The sequence below is a fragment of the Ornithodoros turicata genome, chromosome 1, assembly GCF_037126465.1.
Source record: "Ornithodoros turicata isolate Travis chromosome 1, ASM3712646v1, whole genome shotgun sequence".
NCBI classification, from domain to species: Eukaryota; Metazoa; Arthropoda; class Arachnida; order Ixodida; family Argasidae; genus Ornithodoros; species Ornithodoros turicata.
In genome coordinates, this window is record NC_088201.1 from 134,469,043 (window position 1) to 134,484,747 (window position 15,705).

The 15,705-nt window shown below is 44.4% G+C and overlaps 1 long non-coding RNA gene across 1 annotated transcript; it reads left to right on the forward strand.

The window, feature by feature from the left end:
- Positions 1 to 4,045: 4,045 nt before the first annotated feature.
- On the forward strand, positions 4,046 to 14,664 carry LOC135369292 (uncharacterized). The gene is made up of 3 exons (XR_010415056.1): positions 4,046 to 4,206; positions 4,730 to 4,846; positions 14,383 to 14,664. It is a non-coding gene; the product is annotated as an uncharacterized LOC135369292 (long non-coding RNA).
- Positions 14,665 to 15,705: the final 1,041 nt, after the last annotated feature.

The window sequence follows — 15,705 nt, forward strand, 5'->3', positions numbered from 1 at the left end:
TTTCTGACCCACCTTGCTCAAGTGATCAATTGTCTAACGAATTTACCAATATTTGTACATCGTTTGGCCTGCGTCAGTTGGTCAAATTCCCCACTCGCTGTACACCACTCACCGCCAACATACTTTATTTAATACTAATTTCTCATCTTGACCTTTGATGTGATGCTGTCGGGCTTGAAGGTTTGAGTGACCATTCTGTCTTGTACTTGGATATCAATATATCAGTGCCCGACAGGAGAACCACGTCGAAAGCCATCAAAATTTGTGATCGTGGAGATTATGAGAGTATTAACAATGAACTCGATTTTTTCCCCAAGAATTCTCAAATGATTTCGACTTGCGTTCAGTTGAGGAAAACTGGTAATTGTTTAAGGATAAATTACTTCATCTTGTACAAAACCATGTTCCTACTGTCATCATCAATGAACGCAGATCGACACCATGGCATGCTCACAAGCTTCACGTACTTTGTAGAAAACAGAGGCATTTGTTTCGGAAAGCTAAGGCCTCAGGTAAAGACGATGATACCAGTTTATACTGTGCCGCTGAACGAACCTACAGAAGCGAGCTGCGCAAGGCTAAACATGTGTTCTATAACAGTACCTTGCCTAACATTTGAACGTATAATCCGCGTAAATTCTGGAGAATTGTATGCCCCTCTGATCTAAAATCGACAGGCTACGTGGACAGTGATGGTAATGTCCTTGCCCCAGCGCTGCTTCTGCTCTATTTTCTAGCCATTTCTCTTCCGTATGCACCATTGAGCCTCCTTGTAACATACCATCATGCCATCCTCATGAATATCCTCGAGCTGAGCCTATCACTATCACCATCAATGAAATTATAAAGCTCCTGGAATCCTTGAATAGCTCCTCTGCTCCCGGGATTGACTGTATACACAGTAAGGTGCTCAAAAAACACTAAGTTTATTTATAGTTGTTTTCTGCAGAAAATTTTTACTCGGTCTCTTCTAACTGGGTGCATTCCTTTTGATTGGAAGATGGCTAAGGTTGTACCAGTCTTCAAGCATGGCGATCGTCAAATCCCCAGCAATTATCGACTAATTTCTCTGACGTCCACCTGCTGCAAGGTTCTAGAGCACATTATTCACTGTCGTATATCTTCATTTCTTGATAGGGTTAATTTCTTTTTCAATGGCCAACACGGCTTTCGAAAGAACTTCTCTTGCGAAACTCAACTCCTCTCTTTCACTAACGACATACACATAAACTTAGACATGAATGTCGAAACTGATGCTTTATTTCTAGACTTCAGTAAAGCCTTCGACCGTGTTCCCCATCAAAGATTATTTGTGAAATTGTCTCAACTTAACTTGAGTTTATTTGTCATCACTAGGAAACAAGGAACAACATAAACCGTGGGGCGTGTCCAATAGTTTCGCTAGTACAGGCTCATGCCCCGCGGGGTAAATGGAACAGAAAAACAGGTGAGATAAATAATGCAACAAACAGTTACATTCCTGGGTTCAAATAGGCTGAAGTGTCCATAAGGTATCGTCGTAGCATGTTGCGGAATGACTGGCTGTTTTTAACCTCAAGGAGACATAGAGTTCCAGAGTCGCGGCCCAAAACACACTGTCAATCTCGTACCATACATATGTTTTGGCCGATATAACATAAAGTCATTCGACATGACGCTTCGGTTACCTCTTGGACATTTTTGAAATATGTTGTTATTAAAAGGAACGTTATTCTTTACAACTGACTCTACAAGTAAGGCACGACGCTCTCGAATAAGATCAGGCAGTGGGAGAATATTCAAAGAATTAAAAAACTCAATACAGGAAGTTCTACTGCCAGAACAAGTAATTAATCTTATAGCTCTCTTCTGAAGCCTGAACAGACGATCCAGATATGTTGGGAATGCAGTACCCCAAGAAGCGGCACAATAAATTAGATGACACTGCAAAACTTAGATCCCCTGGTATTCTCCTGGCTACGCGGTTTCCTATCCTCCAGGTACCAACGAGTTGTAGTCAACGACTGCCTTTCTCTTCCCGGCCTTGCACTCAGCGGAATCCCTCAAGGTACGTTTTAGGCCCTTTGCTTTTTCTAATTTTTATCAACGAACTCTCGGTATCCTTAACTTCTCAGATTCGGTTGTTTGTAGATGACTGTTTTGTTTACCGCACACTATCTGACAGTGATGACACTTGTGCATTACCATCTGATCTTGACAAGATTGCCTCTTGGTGCTCGACATGGTGCATGCCCTAAATATAGACAAATGTAAGCATGTGCACTTTTCTCGACGTAAAGCTCCTACAGTTAATACTTACACATTATCAGGACTACCTTTGCAATCAGTCTCATCCATAAAATATCTTGGCGTCATTATCTCTTCCGACCTTTCTTGGGAGGCCCATATCAACAAGATAATATCGGACGCAATTCGCTCTCTAAGCCTTTTGCGTCGTTCCCTTTCTCTGGCTCCGCCCAAATTCAAGCGCCTGGCCTACACTACACTCTTAGAAATGAACTTCACCGCATAGCACGCTCCTATAGCCAACCATCACCTCGAATGATATAGTTATCTGCCCGGATTTGTTAGAAATGGGAGGCGTACGCCTTTTTTGTGACACTTATGCTGTTCATAATTGTTACAAAAAGGCGTACGCCTCCCGTTTTTAACAAATCGGGACAGATAAAGATATCATTCGAGAATATGGTTGGCTAGGAGCGTGCTATGCGGTGAAGTTGATTTTTAAGAGTGTACGCTTGTGCGTCCACGGCTGGAATACGCGTCTGCAATTTGGGACCCGCACCTATCCTCTCTTGTTACCTCCATCGAAGGCATTCAAAATAGGGCTGCCCGCTTCATTTGCACTAATTATTCTCGCTTCACGAGTGTCTCATCCCTCAAATCTTCTGTAGGACTTCCAGTTTTGTCTAAGAGGCGTCAGATTTACCGGCTGTTGTTGTTCCACAAAATATACTATTCTAATCACCTACATAAGTAATCCCTTCTATCTGGACCTGACTACATCTCACGCCGAACAGATCATCTACTTAAGGTTGGATGTTATCATTGCAAAGCTACCACCTTTCTTTCTTCTTACTTACCGAAAACCATCAAAGACTGGAATCAGCTACCTTCTCACATTGTATCCATCAGTTCAAGACCTCACTTTGAAGCTGCCATTATATAGTTTTTTTCAGTTTGATTCTACACGTTTCAGTTTGACTGTACACGTATGTTTTATATTTTGTCTGTGTGTGCTTTTTACGCTGAAGTGCTCTCTGCCTGCTTTGTTGTCTTTTCTGTTGGCCTTCCTTGTTGTTCCGTGCCCTCCCCCTGATATAATGCCCTTTAGGGCGCCTTCAGGTGCAATAAAATGAAATGAAATGAAATATATGAGTCTTACATAATTCTGTGTAGCCCTGGCCAATCTCCCTCCGTAGATCCCGGTCATATTTGTGTGAGGAAGAAGAAGAAGGAACGATGACACTGTACTGTACTGTACTGTACTGTACTGTACTGTACTGTACCGTACTGTACTGTAGTCGTTCTCGACTGTAGTACATACCGCCGCCTTCGCCTACAGTCCCTCACCCTTCCACTGCTAAGGTTCAGCGTGCCTCTCTCATTACGCGCATTACTCTCGTTCGGTGCGTCCCATACCGGCAAATGTAATCCTGTCATCGCAGATAATCTCATTTCATTCGTTGCCGGCTCAAACCGGTTCTACACTGTTAAAAATGAACTTCACCGCATGGCACGCTCTTAGCCAACCACCATCTCGAATGATATCATTATCTGCCCTGATTTGTTGAAAACGGGAGGCGTACGCCTTTTTTGTGACAATTATGAACCGCATAAGTGTCACAAAAAAGGCGTACGCCTCCCGTTTTCAACGAACCAGGGCAGACAACGATATCATTTGAGATTATGGTTGGCTAGGAGCGTGCTATGCGGTGAAGTTCATTTTTAAGAGTGTAGCCCTTAGTGTCACTATCACACTCATGTCATAATGAATTCGCCCTGGTCAATCTCTCTTGCGGATCGCGGCCATCTTCCTGGGAAGAAGAAGAAGAAGAACAGCAATGGCCACGCTCGTGAAGGGCAGTGCGAGCCGCACGGAACGGCACCGGACGATGTTTGAACAGCTACCAAGCGAATCGAAGAATATATGGGAGTCGTTCTGACGTTGCAGAGGGGTTGTCCTGGGACATGATTTTGCTGGAGGTAAGCACTACGCTACAAATCGCTTAAGCTTGAAACCGCTTTTCAAATTCTTTTTTTGCTTTCACAATCGTATACTACCGAAGTTGGTGAACTCAAGACGGAGACTCATGGAATTTGGGTAACTGTGCTCGAAGAGTACCGTTTAGATAATGATTCGATAATAACCCGATAATACTGTGAAGTATAGTGAACTGAAAGCTCAACGTCTGTTCTCTCTTTGGAAATGGAATCAGCAGCCGTGTGATTTGACCTCCTTCATGACAACGCTTTCTATTGTAGTCTGTGTGAATGCGGTTTGAATAACGTGTAGAGCATTTCAATTTTTGAAAGTGACCATATAGTTATACAGACACGCGAAATAGGTTTGCTCTGCTGATATAATGTACTAGAACAATTTGATATATCGATGGCGATGCTGAGCAAGAGGGACCCGATGACCGTTAATGATGAAAGTCTGCAGGAACTAACTCGATTAATGGTCCATGGAAACTTGCAACGCATTTAAATTTTAAATTTTTGACAGCGCGGAAGTATGCCACGTCAACCTGGAAGGATGAGACAACGCCTTATGAAGTCCCAGGATTTAGGAATCCGACAGATGGAGCTGGGTGTTACAGCGCTGGATCTTTTTTCGATGCAGGTAAGTGACTTATTCCTCTTGAGCAACTGCAGTATAAATGCCCAGAATCGGTTCTACTTCCATTTGCCGACACGTACGTCCTAAAGGAGCAATGAGACGACATTTAACGTGACTCGAAAAGCTGTTATTCAGGAGACACCATGCAAAATATTGTCGCTGTGCGGTCTATCGTCAACCCGCTCAGTCACATTTACGAAAGCGCTCCGAGGAAGTATAACCGCGGATGGCCGATCCTTCCTTGACGTCGAAAAGTTTGCCCGTATCTTCTTCGTTGCTTTCGTCTCAGCTCACGCGCTGAGACGAAAGATGAAAGTCACTGAAAAGGTTAGCCAGCTGTAGGGATCGAACCCACATCTTCTAGATTACCGGTCCAGGGCTCTACCAATTGAGCTAAGCTAACACGCCTCTCCAGCGACTTTCGGGGTGCGTGCATTAGGTTGAGCCGCGCCGGTCTACGCCACGAGGACGCTTGCCTCCTTCTCTGATACATACTTTCTAAGAAGAAGAGGATTTTTTAGAGGTGTGCAAGCGCACGGCGCTCTGCAGGTCACCTGTGCTCGAAGTTATATCGAAAGAGTCCTTCTATTCATTGCAAAAAAAAAAAAAAAAAGGAGGAACCTTCCTTCCTTACAGGAAAAGAGTAAAAGAAACCAAATTGTGGGTCACCTCTGTTCTCCTTCATCTCCCGGATGAACTTTCATTTAGTGCTAATTCAGCTGTGTACCGGATGATTTATCGTTTACGGATGGTTTTGTAGAAAGCAGTGAGAGCATGCGGCACTGATAGCATTTTTGCTTGCCGGTCATTCCGCCAGGGGAAAGTACATGTACCTACTGAACGAATAATTACCTAAGATTCGTTAACTTCCATGATAGGCAAGCCTGAGCGATGGGCAGGACACGTAAACAAACACAAACAGGAAGGCTCAAAAGCCTTCGTGTGTTTTGAGCCTTCATGTTCGTGTTTGTTTACGTGTCCTGCCCATCGCTCGGGCTTGCCTATCATGAAATTTATCCACCAGCTAGCCTGCATTTACGCCATTCTGTCAATTCGTTAACTTATTAACATTTTAATCAGGCGTTATCCAGATAATGCGACCCAGCAAAATTAAAAGCAATTGTAATTTGACTCCATTCGAATCCTGAAATAAATATAAATTATAATAATAAAAATACGAATCCTGAAAGGAGCACGTACTCTGGGATATAAATTGCCAAATTTTAACATTCAGATCAGTCGAATCCATGACTTTTGGCTTATCTGGGCCGGAAAGCGGCGTCTATTTCAATCAGCTCGATCGCTACAGAACGCGTGGCCCTCCAACGCGAATGCCCTTTCCCTCTTTTTGTGATCGAGAAGAGCGTAGTTCTGGTTTCACATCATTTGCATACCAAGGTTTGGCGATCTATATGTAACAGTATAAGTGCTATAGTTTCGGGATGCTTAAAAAGGACATTGGATTTAAATAACGGCTAGCTCCAATTCTGTTTACTTATGTATTTATTTATACACTCAGTGCTGGACACTACAGAGGGGAGTGGTTATTTACAATTGCAGAACGAAAATTCACAGGACAATTGATGCAAAATAGAATCAAAAACTGCAGGAGGTTCCAGTCCACACTTGCTTGGCAGGAAATAATTGAAAAATGCATTTCACCGCCAGTGTGGGATGGCGACCTGGAATTAATAATGAACACGGGATGATATGTATGATGGTGCTGCTATCAGGTGTTCCTTTAAAGTAGGATTAAGAAAGTATATAGAATGGAAAAGACAAAGCCTACTAATTTGACGACGTAATGATGGATTTGAGGACAAGGTGGCCTATAGCATAAAAGGGGCTGCGCGGTTTTAAATGCTTTCTAGGTTATTAATTAATGTAGTGTGATGAGGGCCTCAGAACAGTCAGACCTTTTATCTCTGACCTTGCCGCAACCATCGAATTCGTAGCTTAGTTAATGGATTCGTCGTCCACTAGGTACAGTGCTGGACAAGTTTATGGAACACGCTCCGGCGCATTCCCTCTTCAGTGACACGCTAGCAGCGAATGGTACCGTATATGGGCTTGCAGACACATATGACTGGCACGTGAGTGGATTACCTAGTTCGTACGGTCCCATTTGCTGCTAGCGTGTCACTGAGGAAAAAATGCTCCGGAGCGTGTTCCGTAAACTTTTGTCCAACACTGTACATACGCTTTTCGACAGGGTGTCCGCGCGACCGCACACCCAACACCACCTAGATGCCACCGCCTGCTCGCTCGTCGACGTGACGTAACAACTAAGAGTCAGCCAATCAAGATCGTGTTTTCAACGGCTGAGGCCAATTACGAACGTGCTTTCAGCAGTCGTAGGCATGGAGTCACCACCGTCGTCTGCGAGTAGTGATATAAAGTCCCCGCGTACTTTCAATCTTTAAAATGGAGCGCAAAACGGTAACCATATCTTTATCAGGGCTGATTTTCTGGAAAGCGTGTTGCACTTTTTTGTCTACAGATTCAGGTCTACAGGTTCCAAGTTAGCTGCAATCGTTCGTGAGTTCTTGAATTCGCAGAACATCAAATCGCAGTAGCAGACTAATTCTGACGTAGTGAAGGAGGGGGAGGAGGCAATAAGCAGGCCTTCTGTATCTACACTCTTAAAAATTAACTTCTCCACATAGCGCGCCCCTAGCCAACCATCACCCCGAATAACAACATTCTCGCCCCTGATTTGTTGAAACGAGAGGCGGAGCCTATTCTGTGCCGTGGATAATGGAACAAAATAGGCTCCGCCTGCCGTTTTCAACAAATTAGGGGCGAGAATGTCGTCATTCGGGATGATGGTTGGCTAGGAGCGTGCTGTATGGTGAAGTTCTTTTTTAAGAGTGTAGGTGGCGTTGGCATAACCCACACTGTCATAGTTTGACTGTAAAAATTCAGCCTTGTATATTCAGGGTAGAGCATTTGCACACGTAACTCGGTGGCGCTCGACGGCGCGTTTATGCGTTCGACAGCTACGGAAAAATCGTCGAGGCCCTACTTGGCGTAAAACAAACAGAGCGACGAAAACGTGGGCTTCCGTGCATTAGAATTGGGCAACATTGCGGTCTCAGGAGTGTTATTGTTTGCAGGTTGTGATTCATATGATGAGCAGAGATCATGGTTACTCCGCACATTCATTGTATTGGGGGATTCCCGTTCACAACTCGGGTGTCAGGTATTGTATTCGAATTATCGCGCCATTTCGCCTACCAGCGTCCTATGTACAATTCTCGAGCATATTAGGCCCAGTTTCCGTTCAGTTGACCGCAAGTTCAGGGCCAGGCAAATTAAAGAAGGCGAAAACAGCACTCACAGACTCGATTTCGAGTGCGGGCAAGCACCGTTACCCCCCTAAATTTTTTTTCCGTTTCGGTTTTATAGTGGCGTTCATACGTGTCGGATAGATGTCATCGTAGCGTATCAAGGGGCCCCCTAAAGTGTCGTGAGTAAATTTCGCTCTCCAATAGGTGCTTTTAAAGGTACTGTAAAGCAGCAGCGATCAAATGTCATTTACTGTGGCTGTTCGATAGACCAAGCCACCAGGACAAAAACTGCGCAACTACGCAAGTTTCATTCCAATCGACGGAGCAATTAATTAGAAAATTACAAATAAAGATTACGGGCAACACTGTACTAGGTATTCGAAATGAATCCGTACTCCTGACACATTGGCAACCACATTGCATGCGTATAACACTGGGCCCGACATAACAATCCACCATAAAATCCGCCCTTGCAATCCACACAACGATCCACATCTGAGGATAAACGGATAAGCGAACTGAAATGAAATGTTGAGCCGTTGAAAAAAAAATGTGTCAGACGTTCAAGAAGCTAGACAGCGTCGGGACTTGGACAGAGGTTCATCGAGTTTGTTCGTTCGAAAGAGGCCGCGAACAGAAGGAGCGCGCAGGCGCAGCAGAGCCTCCATCGAACAGCGGCCAGCGCTGGGTTACTTCGCAAAAAACACTGTTAACAGGGGTTTCAGAATGCATAGGTAAACAGGAAAACTAATATGGTTACTAAAATAACGAAGTTCCGATGTAATAGTGTGTAGTGTGTAATATCAATTTTCAGTGTTGCCCGCTGTACAGGGGGTTGTTTGACACCAGGCGTCGCACGGCTCTACTACGCCGCATCTTCGCCGCGTTGTCGGTCGTATATGGTTCCGCATATGGTATTTAGAAGCAACAAAGCCTCTAGTCACATCACCGGCATATCATGCTTGTCTACTGCTTTACAGTACCTTTAAAATTTCCTTCGTGTTATTCGCGAATTTTGACTTTCGCGGAGTTTCCTTCGCCCCTGACCCTTGCTAAAGTCAAGAACGTACTCCTATGTTGCACTGTTTTTAGGTTTCCTTTTTTGGTTGTCATGATCATGGTTTCAGGAAGTGATTATGACGTGAAACATAACTAGCCTCGTCCGTACACGACGTGCATTACTCTGTTGACCGGGGCTCTCAAAACCCACTGTGTATTCTTCGATCTAAAAAAAAAAAAAAAGAAGAAAAGAAAATGATATCGCACACTTACTACGGAATTCAAGTACTATAAATCTGGGCTCGAACGTCCGTGTCCTTCTTGCATAGTCACTATCAGTTCGTCCACATAAACAATTCATGTACCGAACTATCCCCTATAGTTTCCGGAAGCCCCCATGGACCAGTGGCAGGATCTCTATTTTTAATTACATACAGGCTGTTTATTTTATCTTTTATATAATTTTTCATAGCTATGAGAGCAGCACAGAAGTCATTATTGCAATTGAGTTATACTGCCATGCGGACATCCTCTCGAAGAAGGTAATAAAATAAAGTGAGATGACTAATTACCTAAAATTCAATAACGAACCTTCTAATTAGGGGATTTGGGGCAAGAGCGAGATAGCAGGATCCGACTATCCTCGTTGAAGGCCATTCCACCTCCAAATTAATCCTGAATCACATCCTGAAACACGCACGTGCGTTAAAATATCCATCCCCAAATTTGAACCGAACCAAAATCGCGGCAACCGGGAACGCAGGGAACACAGCCAACCCCACCTAGATACAGAAAGCCTGGTTATATCCTTATGGACACATATAGTCTGCCGGTCGCCGTCCTGCAAATTCAGCAGCTCGCACATTGTGAAAACTGACTTGGAACCTGTGGACCCGAATCTGTAGACGCAACACGCTTTACAGAAAATCAGTTTTGAGAAAGATAGAGGACCAGTTAGCGCTTTCTGTTAAAATTCGATCATTTAGTATGCGTAGACGTTCAATCACTGTACTCGCAGTCGACAGTTGTTCGTCTCCATGGCTACGACCGCTGTAAGCACGTTCGTGATTGGCTACCGCCATTGAAAACACGCTCGTGATTGGCTTAGTTATGACGTTAAGTCGGCGAGTAAACAGGTTTTCTCTATCTATAGGTGGTGTTGGCACCACGCTCATTTACGTCGGAGGGTCACGTGATTTGGAGTAGGTGCCGATCTGCTGGCCAGATAAACCGGTTTTTGGCCTGTATAAGCTTCCGTCGGTGAAGATGGGCTCTTCAGGAGCGCTTTTTTTTTTCAGTTTAGGCTTAGTCGCATACTAAAATTCAGCAATGGATATTTACACGGCACGCGCTCTTTTCTGGATATTAAAAGATAGAAAAGAATTTCAACGAGTATTGTCTCCCATTCTCCAATGTTACCTTTGTCCGAAATGACCTAATTAGAGAGTAAATTGATGAATAATTCATCTTGTAGTTCTATGCTCTCTTCGATGGGATGTCCTAGTGGCCGCATAACTGACTTGCAGAAACGACGTCGGCGCTGCTCTCGTAGCATTTTAATAAAAAATATGTAAAGGATAAAAATAAACACCCTGTATACCAGTGATCTACCAAAATGTGCATTATCTGATACCGATGCGCTCCGGTCCGATGATTTCTGTGGAAAAGGAACTCGTGTAACACATGAAAGTAGTGCACAAGTATTCCCTGAAGTCCGTATTCCCTGTATTCCCTGTAGTATTCCCTGAATTCAATCTAATACGGGATTATCTTTGCAACGGCCCTTTGCCAAAATGTCATGTAGAATTCACGCAAGCCGCCGATTTGTAGTCGATGACGAGCTTTACATGCAACCCTAGTCCGACCCAAGTTAGACAATGCAGCCGCTGTGTATGAACTAGACTTCAACAGGACAGTCTATGCAGGATAGAGACAGTCGATTTATTTTTGGAAGCCAAACTGCGAGTGATATGAAAATTACAGGCAACATTGTGCCGAAGTAGACACCAACTTGACATCGCCCTTGAAGTAGAGCGTCAAAACTGCGTTGGGTGTGCATAACATTGGATCTAAAGACTACGGCGCGCAGCAGTGGAAACCAAAATCACAACGAACAAATGGTGGCTGAATACATCAGCGCAGACTTGTACAGTGACTTGAGTAGAGTATTTTAGTTATGTGCCTTAAATACGTTTGCGTGTAACTTGCTATCTTGCAAATTATTTCAAAGGTAGTTCTTAGGGTAGTTCAAAGGTAGGGAAGTTCTTAGTAATCGAACTCATTTCAATAATCATTTTCCGAGTCCCTTTGAAGATAGTTCGTTGCGCGTGACACGTAGGTCGAGCGAAAGATTCCCCTTTGTCTCGGCAATGTGCTTTGTGCTGTACATACAGGGTGTCCCAGAAAACGTGTCATTGAATTATAATCAAAAAACTACACCACCTAGAGTCATGCGGTCAACGGCATTTGTTCTTACTGGGTTTTTGCCACCTCCTCATGTGAATGTCGTGTAACGTAAGTTTAATTATGTAAATTTTTGCGAACTGAACTCTGAAATTTGCCTTGTAGATGTCACTTTTTACCTCACCAATGTGAAGAGCGTGTCTAATTTACTCAAATTAATGATAATTGACAGGGATATTCAGGAGCTATCGCATCGGAAAAAATAGCCGAACATCATGCTCTACGGAGGTAGAACAGAATAGCGCACGATGAATTTTTCAGCGCAATCTTTGACAGTCCGACGAAAGGAGGTTGGAAACCCAGCCCACCCCGGCATCGCAGAAAGAGATAACGCAGGCATGGCTTATCACGTCTGACTTTCGCTGGGATAATGCTTTCCCTCTGCCAATTTTAGGAACTTTTACATTTTCTACTATCACTCTGTGGGCTGGCTTCGGAACCTCCTTTCGTCGGACTGCGAGTGATTGCGCTCAAAAAGACATCGCGCGTTATGGTCCGGTGCTCGAAACGCATGATATTCAGCTATTTTTTCCGACGGGATAGCTCGTGAATATCGCTGTGAATTATGAATTGGAGTGAATTCGGCAAGCTCTTCATATTGGTGGGGTAAAAAAGTGACCTTCCCTTGGCAAATTTCTGAGTTCAGTTCGCAAATATTTGCATAATTAAACTTGGGGTACATGACATTAACTTTACAAGGTGGCAAAAACCCAATAAGAACAAATACCGTTGACCGCATGATTCTAGGTGGCGTAGTTTTTTTAATATAATTCAATGACACGTCTTCTGGGACACCCTGTATACATGTACTTCAGCTTCTGAGATATTCGGGATATCCACACGCAGGTCCTCCTTAGGAAGCGGTAGCGTGCAGCGCCTCCGATTTGGGAGCATGCATGAGGCGATGTGTTGTCCTCGGTGTTGTACATAACGCCGTTACAGTAATCGATACTTTTTTTCGGCATCGGAGTGCGGATTGCGATACGTTTTTTAAATCGCTATCGGAAAAGTATTTCGGTTATAAATTTATGGTAACGCGGTCACCGTAGCCGATACTTTTTCAGTGCTCCACCCGACCATATTTCTTAACTATACTATTCATTGTCACTGATCCGCCTAGCGCTCAACGACAAGTCTGTGGACACGACTACGTGCTCCGTAACGGGAATTATACCAAACACATGTTAACTCTTTTTCTTCGATCCTGGATCATGTGGTATTGTTGACTTCGTATAGGTTTCCTTGGTCATTAGACTCGATATATTCGGACGTGACACTACCGTAATTGACATATTGGCCTCTGTCACCTGCTGGAGAGACCGCGGCCTGCTAGAAGGCAGAAGACGACTTTAGGAACCAGCTGCGTCCGCAAGCAAAGCGTCCGAGCCACGTAATAAATACGCCGTCTTTTTGCTTCAGAACTGTCTTCTCCCAATTTGCTATTATACAAATGGGGGTTCACGTAGGCGAGATTTCTATGTATGTGTCATCTTCGTTTTTCCAACAAAAGCATCGTGCAAAGTATGGCGTTATTTTTTTTAGTAACTGTAGCGAGACTCCGTTACTTTGAAGTATCGGTATCACGATACCATATTTCGGTAACGGGTACAACACTGATTACTTGTCCTGAAGGGTGTGCCAGCAAACCACTAAGAGCCCTATAAGCAGGATAGAAGACTCGTGCCGAAAGACTTAGTGAGAGAGGGTGCGTAAATATTTATCATTCTCTGAGGTTAAAGCAACGATTAAAAAATTTAGCTAATTCTGTCGTTTCTGCACAGCATTCATTCCCATCTGCAGAGCGCCTGTTCAGTATTGGGGACGATGTGTTAGAAAAAAAAGAAGAAGAAAAAAACGCGGATAGTAATTTTGAAAAGCTGTTGCTCCTGCGAGCTAATAAAGCTTTTTGGTAATGCCATTTTGAAGTCAAAATATCTTGAACGAGTTACTTTTAATAGTATTAGGTTGAGCCAAAGTGAAGGTTTCACACCAAGCGTCGCGCAGACCTGTTTTATCGCAATTTGAAAACATACTCGTATACTCTAGAGCAGGGTGCTCACGCGCCCCGGTAGCGATTCTCTACTCCATTGCTGACGGTAGTGTGGTGAAGTATAGCGTGTCAGCTCACAAAATTCAATCCTTGCCCAGCGTAGTGCCGCCCCTGTCAATGTTAGACCGAGAATGTGAGCACTTGTGACTCATGAACGTAAACAAGTGAGCAACGCAGCCAGTGATGAGCAAGGTACATCAGAATTGTACTTACCAAGTACCAAGTAGTATCGTAAAGTACCGAGTACCTGGGATCATTAGTACTCGTACGGCACGCTGCCCACCCTTAGACACAATTATGATGTAGCTCCTTCTGGGACGGGCAAAATTGCAAACCAATACGAGCTGCTGTGCCTTTGAATAAAGGTTTCAGACAAGCGTGCCGAAAGCAGTGCTTGCATGTACTACAATATTACATGTGCATTAGTAAGACAGAATGACGTTGACGCAGACTAGCTGGTGATGCAAGCCGGACTGATGGGCGAAGATACTTTTGAGACTTCGTGTTGGGTGCCTACAGGGGGGCGTACAGTTCTTTGTTGTAATATGCGTGCACTTTTCGGGAGAGAAACCTGGTGAAATGATTGTTTCGTATGGACGTTTTCGGAGACACCATTGATGCTCGGTCACGAGAGGAGCCAAACAACTTAGGCGGCCTTAATATAGTGTATGGTAATGGTCATGCTTTGGTTTGCTGTACTGTCATCGAACTAATAGGTACGATGGGTTTCCTTCTAGGCAAAACTCTGGCGAAGGTGCCAGCAGATCTTCACAGTCAGGTCAGGTCAGTTGCACGGTCCACTGAGGTACAGGGGCGAACAAGGACATCGCAGGAAAACTACAGCGGGTCTTTGATGCGTCAAAACCAGTCATGTCTTCTAAGCAGCGTCGACCACAAGCAGTGCTGGAGCCTTCAGTGAAGCAGTGAGGTCCTGGAAGCCAATGAGGACTTCACAGCACAGCTACGCCAAGCCGCCAAGCTGATGTATTACAGCCCCGAATAAATCATGATGCATGATACACGAACACATACACACGCAAGAAAAGTGTACTAGCCCCGCAATTGTGGTGTTGTCGATATGGGTAGAGCTGTCTTGAAGGGTGGCTCTGAAAGCACCTGCAGCATGTTATGACAAAAATAATGTAATGATGTTGCACACCTGTTGCACAGCACCCCCAAATGTTCGATAACACTCCCCAGACTCTCTCCTGCTTTCATTGCTGCGTTTTTGCTGTACTGCAACCCCAATGACCCGACACCTGACCTTGCGGTGCTGTATGAACTGAGTATTCAGTTACCCCGGGTTCTGAGTAATCCACTGACATCGAATCCGGTCCATCCATCGACTGTTGAGAAGGTTGTTCCTTGTGCAGCTTGCCAACGTATCCCGTCGTGCTTTTAATGGGGTCATTCTTGCTCATGGGAGAGTTCTTGAATGCCGATGTGTAATTATCTCTGTTCTTGTTGTGGCTACGTGGCTTGCACACTGAATCAAACCTAGGCCGACAATAATCTTTGAATCTTGTGCAAACTCGAACGGGCTCAGTACATGTTGCGAACGCAGCGTTTGATCTGCACATGACAAACATATCCAGGCAAGTAATGCCAATAAAGTTAGTGTAGCATGTGGGCACAAGTGGCACAAGTAGAAGGGTTCTACAACGATGTGACCTATCCCAACTTCACAATATGCGGCCGATATCCTTCCATATGCATATGCTTGGAAGTTGCGCAGTGTTGGCTGTAGCACTTAGTTGTAGCTATAGCTGGTCACGTTGACCACGGCAGTTTCCGCAGATTTTGGTTATAATGCGAAGCGTGTTAGGTAAGCTGGTAACAGAATGAGGCATTTTTTGAAAAAAGTGTGGTAATGTAATTCTCAATTTGACTCTCCGGTTCTTCATTCCGGCGGTTCGTTTGCGCTTTCCGTCAGACATGGGCAACGAATGCCGTGTGACTGTAAATGGACCATAACTTGGAGCACAAGCGCGTTTTCGCCGTTATAGGTAAGAACTGCCGGTTCGGTGACGTGTTTGCCCCTAGTTTTGCTGAAAATACCG